Source organism: Coregonus lavaretus (genome assembly GCF_964263955.1).
Source record: "Coregonus lavaretus genome assembly, contig: HAP1_SCAFFOLD_815, whole genome shotgun sequence".
NCBI lineage: Eukaryota > Metazoa > Chordata > Actinopteri > Salmoniformes > Salmonidae > Coregonus > Coregonus lavaretus.
In genome coordinates, this window is record NW_028157627.1 from 153,084 (window position 1) to 162,159 (window position 9,076).

Here is a 9,076-nt window from a genome sequence, read left to right on the forward strand (position 1 = left end):
GGACAGCTCTAATTAGACATAGGTTACTAGGGTAGTGGACAGCACCGTGGACACCTCTAATTAGACATAGGTTACTAGGGTAGTGGACAGCACCGTGGACAGCTCTAATTAGACATAGGTTACTAGGGTAGTGGACAGCACCGTGGACAGCTCTAATTAGACATAGGTTACTAGGGTAGTGGACAGCACCGTGGACAGCTCTAATTAGACATAGGTTACTAGGGTAGTGGACAGCACCGTGGACAGCTCTAATTAGACATAGGTTACTAGGGTAGTGGACAGCACCATGGACAGCTCTAATTAGACATAGGTTACTAGGGTAGTGGACAGCACCGTGGACAGCTCTAATTAGACATAGGTTACTAGGGTAGTGGACAGCACCGTGGACAGCTCTAATTAGACATAGGTTACTAGGGTAGTGGACAGCACCGTGGACAGCTCTAATTAGACATAGGTTACTAGGGTAGTGGACAGCACCGTGGACAGCTCTAATTAGACATACTAGGGTAGTGGACAGCACCGTGGACAGCTCTAATTAGACATAGGTTACTAGGGTAGTGGACAGCACCGTGGACAGCTCTAATTAGACATAGGTTACTAGGGTAGTGGACAGCACCGTGGACAGCTCTAATTAGACATAGGTTACTAGGGTAGTGGACAGCACCGTGGACAGCTCTAATTAGACATAGGTTACTAGGGTAGTGGACAGCACCGTGGACAGCTCTAATTAGACATAGGTTACTAGGGTAGTGGACAGCACCGTGGACAGCTCTAATTAGTCATAGGTTACTAGGGTAGTGGACAGCACCGTGGACAGCTCTAATTAGACATAAGTTACTAGGGTAGTGGACAGCACCGTGGACAGCTCTAATTAGACATAGGTTACTAGGGTAGTGGACAGCACCGTGGACAGCTCTAATTAGACATAGGTTACTAGGGTAGTGGACAGCACCGTGGACAGCTCTAATTAGACATAGGTTACTAGGGTAGTGGACAGCACCGAGACAGCTCTAATTAGACATAGGTTACTAGGGTAGTGGACAGCACCGTGGACAGCTCTAATTAGACATAGGTTACTAGGGTAGTGGACAGCACCGTGGACAGCTCTAATTAGACATAGGTTACTAGGGTAGTGGACAGCACCGTGGACAGCTCTAATTAGACATAGGTTACTAGGGTAGTGGACAGCACCGTGGACAGCTCTAATTAGACATAGGTTACTAGGGTAGTGGACAGCACCGTGGACAGCTCTAATTAGACATAGGTTACTAGGGGTAGTGGACAGCACCGTTGGACAGCTCTAATTAGACATAGGTTACTAGGGTAGTGGACAGCACCGTGGACAGCTCTAATTAGACATAGGTTACTAGGGTAGTGGACAGCACCGTGGACAGCTCTAATTAGTCATAGGTTACTAGGGTAGTGGACAGCACCGTGGACAGCTCTAATTAGACATAGGTTACTAGGGTAGTGGACAGCACCGTGGACAGCTCTAATTAGACATAGGTTACTAGGGTAGTGGACAGCACCGTGGACAGCTCTAATTAGACATAGGTTACTAGGGTAGTGGACAGCACCGTGGACAGCTCTAATTAGACATAGGTTACTAGGGTAGTGGACAGCACCGAGGACAGCTCTAATTAGACATAGGTTACTAGGGTAGTGGACAGCACCGTGGACAGCTCTAATTAGACATAGGTTACTAGGGTAGTGGACAGCACCGTGGACAGCTCTAATTAGACATAGGTTACTAGGGTAGTGGACAGCACGTGGACAGCTCTAATTAGACATAGGTTACTAGGGTAGTGGACAGCACCGTGGACAGCTCTAATTAGACATAGGTTACTAGGGTAGTGGACAGCACCGTGGACAGCTCTAATTAGACATAGGTTACTAGGGTAGTGGACAGCACCGTGGACAGCTCTAATAAGACATAGGTTACTAGGGTAGTGGACAGCACCGTGGACAGCTCTAATTAGACATAGGTTACTAGGGTAGTGGACAGCACCGTGGACAGCTCTAATTAGACATAGGTTACTAGGGTAGTGGACAGCACCGTGGACAGCTCTAATTAGACATAGGTTACTAGGGTAGTGGACAGCACCGTGGACAGCTCTAATTAGACATAGGTTACTAGGGTAGTGGACAGCACCGTGGACAGCTCTAATTAGACATAGGTTACTAGGGTAGTGGACAGCACCGTGGACAGCTCTAATTAGACATAGGTTACTAGGGTAGTGGACAGCACCGTGGACAGCTCTAATTAGACATAGGTTACTAGGGTAGTGGACAGCACCGTGGACAGCTCTAATTAGACATAGGTTACTAGGGTAGTGGACAGCACCGTGGACAGCTCTAATTAGACATAGGTTACTAGGGTAGTGGACAGCACCGTGGACAGCTCTAATTAGACATAGGTTACTAGGGTAGTGGACAGCACCGTGGACAGCTCTAATTAGACATAGGTTACTAGGGTAGTGGACAGCACCGTGGACAGCTCTAATTAGACATAGGTTACTAGGGTAGTGGACAGCACCGTGGACAGCTCTAATTAGACATAGGTTACTAGGGTAGTGGACAGCACCGTGGACAGCTCTAATTAGACATAGGTTACTAGGGTAGTGGACAGCACCGTGGACAGCTCTAATTAGACATAGGTTACTAGGGTAGTGGACAGCACCGTGGACAGCTCTAATTAGACATAGGTTACTAGGGTAGTGGACAGCACCGTGGACAGCTCTAATTAGACATAGGTTACTAGGGTAGTGGACAGCACCGTGGACAGCTCTAATTAGACATAGGTTACTAGGGTAGTGGACAGCACCGTGGACAGCTCTAATTAGACATAGGTTACTAGGGTAGTGGACAGCACCGTGGACAGCTCTAATTAGACATAGGTTACTAGGGTAGTGGTCAGCACCGTGGACAACTCTAATAAGACATAGGTTACTAGGGTAGTGGACAGCACCGTGGACAGCTCTAATTAGACAGAGGTTACTAGGGTAGTGGACAGCACCGTGGACAGCTCTAATTAGACATAGGTTACTAGGGTAGTGGACAGCACCGTGGACAGCTCTAATTAGACATAGGTTACTAGGGTAGTGGACAGCACCGTGGACAGCTCTAATTAGACATAGGTTACTAGGGTAGTGGACAGCACCGTGGACAGCTCTAATTAGACATAGGTTACTAGGGTAGTGGACAGCACCGTGGACAGCTCTAATTAGACATAGGTTACTAGGGTAGTGGACAGCACCGTGGACAGCTCTAATTAGACATAGGTTACTAGGGTAGTGGACAGCACCGTGGACAGCTCTAATTAGACATAGGTTACTAGGGTAGTGGACAGCACCGTGGACAGCTCTAATTAGACATAGGTTACTAGGGTAGTGGACAGCACCGTGGACAGCTCTAATTAGACATAGGTTACTAGGGTAGTGGACAGCACCGTGGACAGCTCTAATTAGACATAGGTTTACTAGGGTAGTGGACAGCACCGTGGACAGCTCTAATTAGACATAGGTTACTAGGGTAGTGGACAGCACCGTGGACAGCTCTAATTAGACATAGGTTACTAGGGTAGTGGACAGCACCGTGGACAGCTCTAATTAGACATAGGTTACTAGGGTAGTGGACAGCACCATGGACAGCTCTAATTAGACATAGGTTACTAGGGTAGTGGACAGCACCGTGGACAGCTCTAATTAGACATAGGTTACTAGGGTAGTGGACAGCACCGTGGACAGCTCTAATTAGACATAGGTTACTAGGGTAGTGGACAGCACCGTGGACAGCTCTAATTAGACATAGGTTACTAGGGTAGTGGACAGCACCGTGGACAGCTCTAATTAGACATAGGTTACTAGGGTAGTGGACAGCACCGTGGACAGCTCTAATTAGACATAGGTTACTAGGGTAGTGGACAGCACCGTGGACAGCTCTAATAAGACATAGGTTACTAGGGTAGTGGACAGCACCGTGGACAGCTCTAATTAGACATAGGTTACTAGGGTAGTGGACAGCTCTAATTAGACATAGGTTACTAGGGTAGTGGACAGCACCGTGGACAGCTCTAATTAGACATAGGTTACTAGGGTAGTGGACAGCACCGTGGACAGCTCTAATTAGACATAGGTTACTAGGGTAGTGGACAGCACCGTGGACAGCTCTAATTAGACATAGGTTACTAGGGTAGTGGGCAGCACCGTGGACAGCTCTAATTAGACATAGGTTACTAGGGTAGTGGACAGCACCGTGGACAGCTCTAATTAGACATAGGTTACTAGGGTAGTGGACAGCACCGTGGACAGCTCTAATTAGACATAGGTTACTAGGGTAGTGGACAGCACCGTGGACAGCTCTAATTAGACATAGGTTACTAGGGTAGTGAACAGCACCGTGGACAGCTCTAATTAGACATAGGTTACTAGGGTAGTGGACAGCACCGTGGACAGCTCTAATTAGACATAGGTTACTAGGGTAGTGGACAGCACCGTGGACAGCTCTAATTAGACATAGGTTACTAGGGTAGTGGACAGCACCTTGGACAGCTCTAATTAGACATAGGTTACTAGGGTAGTGGACAGCACGGTGGACACCTCTAATTAGACATAGGTTACTAGGGTAGTGGACAGCACCGTGGACAGCTCTAATTAGACATAGGTTACTAGGGTAGTGGACAGCACCGTGGACAGCTCTAATTAGACATAGGTTACTAGGGTAGTGGACAGCACCGTGGACAGCTCTAATTAGACATAGATTACTAGGGTAGTGGACAGCACCGTGGACAGCTCTAATTAGACATAGGTTACTAGGGTAGTGGACAGCACCCTGGACAGCTCTAATTAGACATAGGTTACTAGGGTAGTGGACAGCACCGTGGACAGCTCTAATTAGACATAGGTTACTAGGGTAGTGGACAGCACCGTGGACACCTCTAATTAGAACCATTCTGATCTGGCGCTGTCTCTCACAAGGAATCGATGAAACTATCACACCAGTTTTCAATCACAGACCTGACTCCACTCCCAGTCTCGCTGCTAAAGCCAGTGTCTGGGGTAGGACTAGACCCCTCTCCCAGTCTCCCTGCTAAAGCCAGTGTTTAGAGTAGGACCAGACTCCTCTCCCAGTCTCCCCACTAAAGCCAGTGTCTGTAGTAGGACCAGACTCCTCTCCCAGTCTCCCCACTAAAGCCAGTGTCTGGGGTAGGACCTGACTCCTCTCCCAGTCTCCCCACTAAAGCCAGTGTCTGGGGTAGGACCTGACTCCTCTCCCAGTCTCCCCACTAAAGCCAGTGTCTGGGGTAGGACCAGACTCCTCTCCCAGTCTCCCCACTAAAGCCAGTGTCTGGTGTAGGACCAGACTCCTCTCCCAGTCTCCCCACTAAAGCCAGTGTCTGGGGTAGGACCTGACTCCTCTCCCAGTCTCCCCACTAAAGCCAGTGTCTGTAGTAGGACCAGACTCCTCTCCCAGTCTCCCCACTAAAGCCAGTGTCTGGGGTAGGACCTGACTCCTCTCCCAGTCTCCCCACTAAAGCCAGTGTCTGTAGTAGGACCAGACTCCTCTCCCAGTCTCCCCACTAAAGCCAGTGTTTAGAGTAGGACCAGACTCCTCTCCCAGTCTCCCCACTAAAGCCAGTGTCTGGTGTAGGACCAGACTCCTCTCCCAGTCTCCCCACTAAAGCCAGTGTCTGGGGTAGGACCTGACTCCTCTCCCAGTCTCCCCACTAAAGCCAGTGTCTGTAGTATGACCAGACTCCTCTCCCAGTCTCCCCACTAAAGCCAGTGTCTGGGGTAGGACCAGACTCCTCTCCCAGTCTCCCTGTTAAAGCCAGTGTCTGGGGTAGGACCAGAGTCCTCTCCCAGTCTCCCTGCTAAAGCCAGTGTCTGGGGTAGGACCAGACTCCTCTCCCAGTCTCCCTGCTAAAGCCAGTGTCTGGGGTAGGACTAGACTCCACTCCCAGTCTCCCTGCTAAAGCCAGTGTCTGGGGTAGGACCAGACTCCTCTCCCAGTCTCCCCACTGAAGCCAGTGTCTGGGGTAGGACCAGACTCCTCTCCCAGTCTCCCTGCTAAAGCCAGTGTCTGTAGTAGCACCAGACTCCTCTCCCAGTCTCCCTGCTAAAGCCAGTGTTTAGAGTAGGACCAGACTCCTCTCCCAGTCTCCCTGCTAAAGCCAGTGTCTGCAGTAGCACCAGACTCCTCTCCCAGTCTCCCTGCTAAAGCCAGTGTTTAGAGTAGGACCAGACTCCTCTCCCAGTCTCCCTGCTAAAGCCAGTGTCTGTAGTAGCACCAGACTCCTCTCCCAGTCTCCCTGCTAAAGCCAGTGTTTAGTGTAGGACCAGACTCCTCTCCCAGTCTCCCTGCTAAAGCCAGTGTCTGTAGTAGCACCAGACTCCTCTCCCAGTCTCCCCACTGAAGCCAGTGTCTGTAGTAGCACCAGACTCCTCTCCCAGTCTCCCTGCTAAAGCCAGTGTCTGTAGTAGCACCAGACTCCTCTCCCAGTCTCCCCACTAAAGCCAGTATCTGTAGTAGCACCAGACTCCTCTCCCAGTAGGCTCTCTGAGGTCAGAGGTCAAACACCCTTTAACATCACCATTCTCCGTTCTGCGGCCCGAGACGCTAAAGCCTCTACGGTTTACTACCGGTCAAGTCCCATCATGACCTGATAGCCATCCACTCCAATCACATTTATACTGATTCGTTGGATGTTTCACTGAGAGCAGCTTTGACAGAGAAATCAATGGAGCAGGGAGCATATCTACTGCGTCTGTTGTTCCACCACTCAGCGGTCCCCACTGTGATTATAGAGAGCAGCAAGGTATCACTGATCGCATCTAGTTCATAGATACCCATAAAGCCCATAGAAACCAGTTGAACGTAGCCTAAATAACTACAACTTTGCTCAGCCGATTAAGCTGCATTTCATACGCCCACGTTCCACGAATGATCACCTGATAAGTGACCACATGAATGCAGCACTCCTTATCTCTTTGCACAATTCAGAATATGGGTTTGCGGGTTCTATGCTGATAAATCGGAAACTAGACTTTGCGGGTCTATGCTGATAAATCGGAAAACTAGACTATCAGTAGTGAGATTGGTCGGTTTCCCAATTCATCCAGTCAAAGGTTGATGCTCCCGTTGGAGAGCGTTGTAACGGTCCTTATAATAGCCACTAGCCATCTCAGATTGGCCAAGTCTACAGCGTGGATGCCCACCCGTTTCGCAAAGAAGGTGAAGTGGACTCTACTTTCTGTGTTCCGGTAAAAAAAAAAATAGTGAATGTGTAATTCGGTCAACCGGCGGATTGATGTAAAAAAAAATACTGTCAGGCGTCAGGACCCAACAAGGTGAACAGCTCCCAAATCGCCGCAGACAGACCGCTAATGAAAAGACAACATGTACAGTTCTTTGAATCTTCTATTCAATGCATCAGGTGGATTCGATTCGTTTAGTTATTATGTAGCCATTTGGACAACGGGGGGAGAATGACAAAGTAACTTCCTAAATGTTGTCTAGTACTTCAATATTTGACATCGGGTAAAATAACATAAAGTGTATATTTGCACTCCTCCACCTCGCTATGTCGTAGTTGGTGAGGTGCCATTTTCAGACCTTTGATTTCAAAAGACTTGTGGGGAGTTGAGTGAGCGAGCGATGCAGAAAACTACCAATTGCGTTTTATTTTCACTCATTTCTAAATGTTGGATCCAAAAGGAACATAGGCTACACTCAACCAGGACTTCATTGGCTCATGAAAGAAAAAAAACACTAATAGTTAAGCCTACTAAAGTCTTCTAAAATGAAATATGTGCCATCTCTCACTATTCAGTCATTCGAAGTGTCATAAGAAGTTTGTAACCAAGATGCGCAATTTTGTCAATCAAACGGGTCCATCTAATTTAACTCACCGGGTGCAGATAAGGCTCCAACCGTTGATCTTCTTACCCAGAGACAGCAGGCGGCTAAGAAGCCTACAGTACCCAAGACCAAATAACCAGACTTGATTCCACTAATATGGTGGTCCTCCTTTCAATCCACTCCTAAATGTAAGCCTATTTGGCAACAACAAAAAAGCTCACCATTACATTGATAGCCATATACCTTCTCTCTTGCGTAAAAACGGGGAGGTAGGATTCCAAAGAGGCTACTTGTTTGATTCAGTTTGTTATACTTGTCAAGGTAATTTGCAGTGCTGGTGACAATCCACTTCACACAGAGGCAGCTTTGATTCCATTAGCACAAGCTAACGGCAACTAGCAGCAGTGTCATCCGAAGACGCAGGGGCCCTGCTTTTCAAATAGCCGATAACGACTTTTATCTTAAAAGATTTCAAACGGTTACGCAGCGATCAAACAAATTCCTTCCATGGGGAGTCTTTGGGATCGCAGCAGACAGACCGCTCTTTCAATAGCAGAAGTGTGTGTTCGTTTTACTGTGAGGAGCAGCTGCCAGCGACAGACTAAAGCAACAAGAAATGCGGCATCGGAAACAGCAGGGAAAAAATCGACATGGAACCTCCCCTTCTCAAACTCAGTGGTCAATGTCCACATCCGTTATACCCTGGTAAGCATATATCTTCACTAAACGACCGATGTATGATCCGCCAGGAGGGTCATTCCAGCGGCAGTGATTGTGTTCCACTTTCGAGACGGCCTCGACACACAACAGACCTTTTCTTTCCAGCCCCCTCCGGTTCTGACAAGTACCGCGCGGCCAATCCACGAGCGCGCATCCCGGACCCCCTCCTTGCTCCGACCGGAGCGCTCCCGGTAAAATATGGAGCGGGACGGACCTCACTGGATTGGAGTCAGTAAAGTACAGCATGAAAGTATGCTACTGTGTGCACTGTGCAGTTAATAAAACCATAGAGACAGTTGATAGGCTACTATTAGGGGCCAGATTATATATATATGTAGGTTACTATAAGACAATTGTAATATAACCGTTGGTGTTATTATGCATGGGTCTACACTTATGCAGTAGCCACTATCTCCAGCACTAGTCTAATCAGACATCCACTTTCCAGGCCTGTTGGGAACACACTGGTGATATATCATGTTATGCTTCTGCTCAG

The 9,076-nt window shown here is 48.3% G+C and overlaps 1 protein-coding gene across 1 annotated transcript in view; it reads right to left on the minus strand.

Annotated features, from left to right (window-relative positions):
• Window positions 1–8,666, minus strand: part of LOC311125150 (xylosyl- and glucuronyltransferase LARGE1-like) — a 148,781-nt gene extending 140,115 nt beyond the window's left edge. Inside the window, exon 1 of the mRNA XM_084199213.1 lies at window positions 7,911–8,666. The gene's annotated coding sequence lies outside the window, so the exon portion shown is untranslated. The remainder of the gene's footprint in view (window positions 1–7,910) is intronic.
• Window positions 8,667–9,076: the final 410 nt, after the last annotated feature.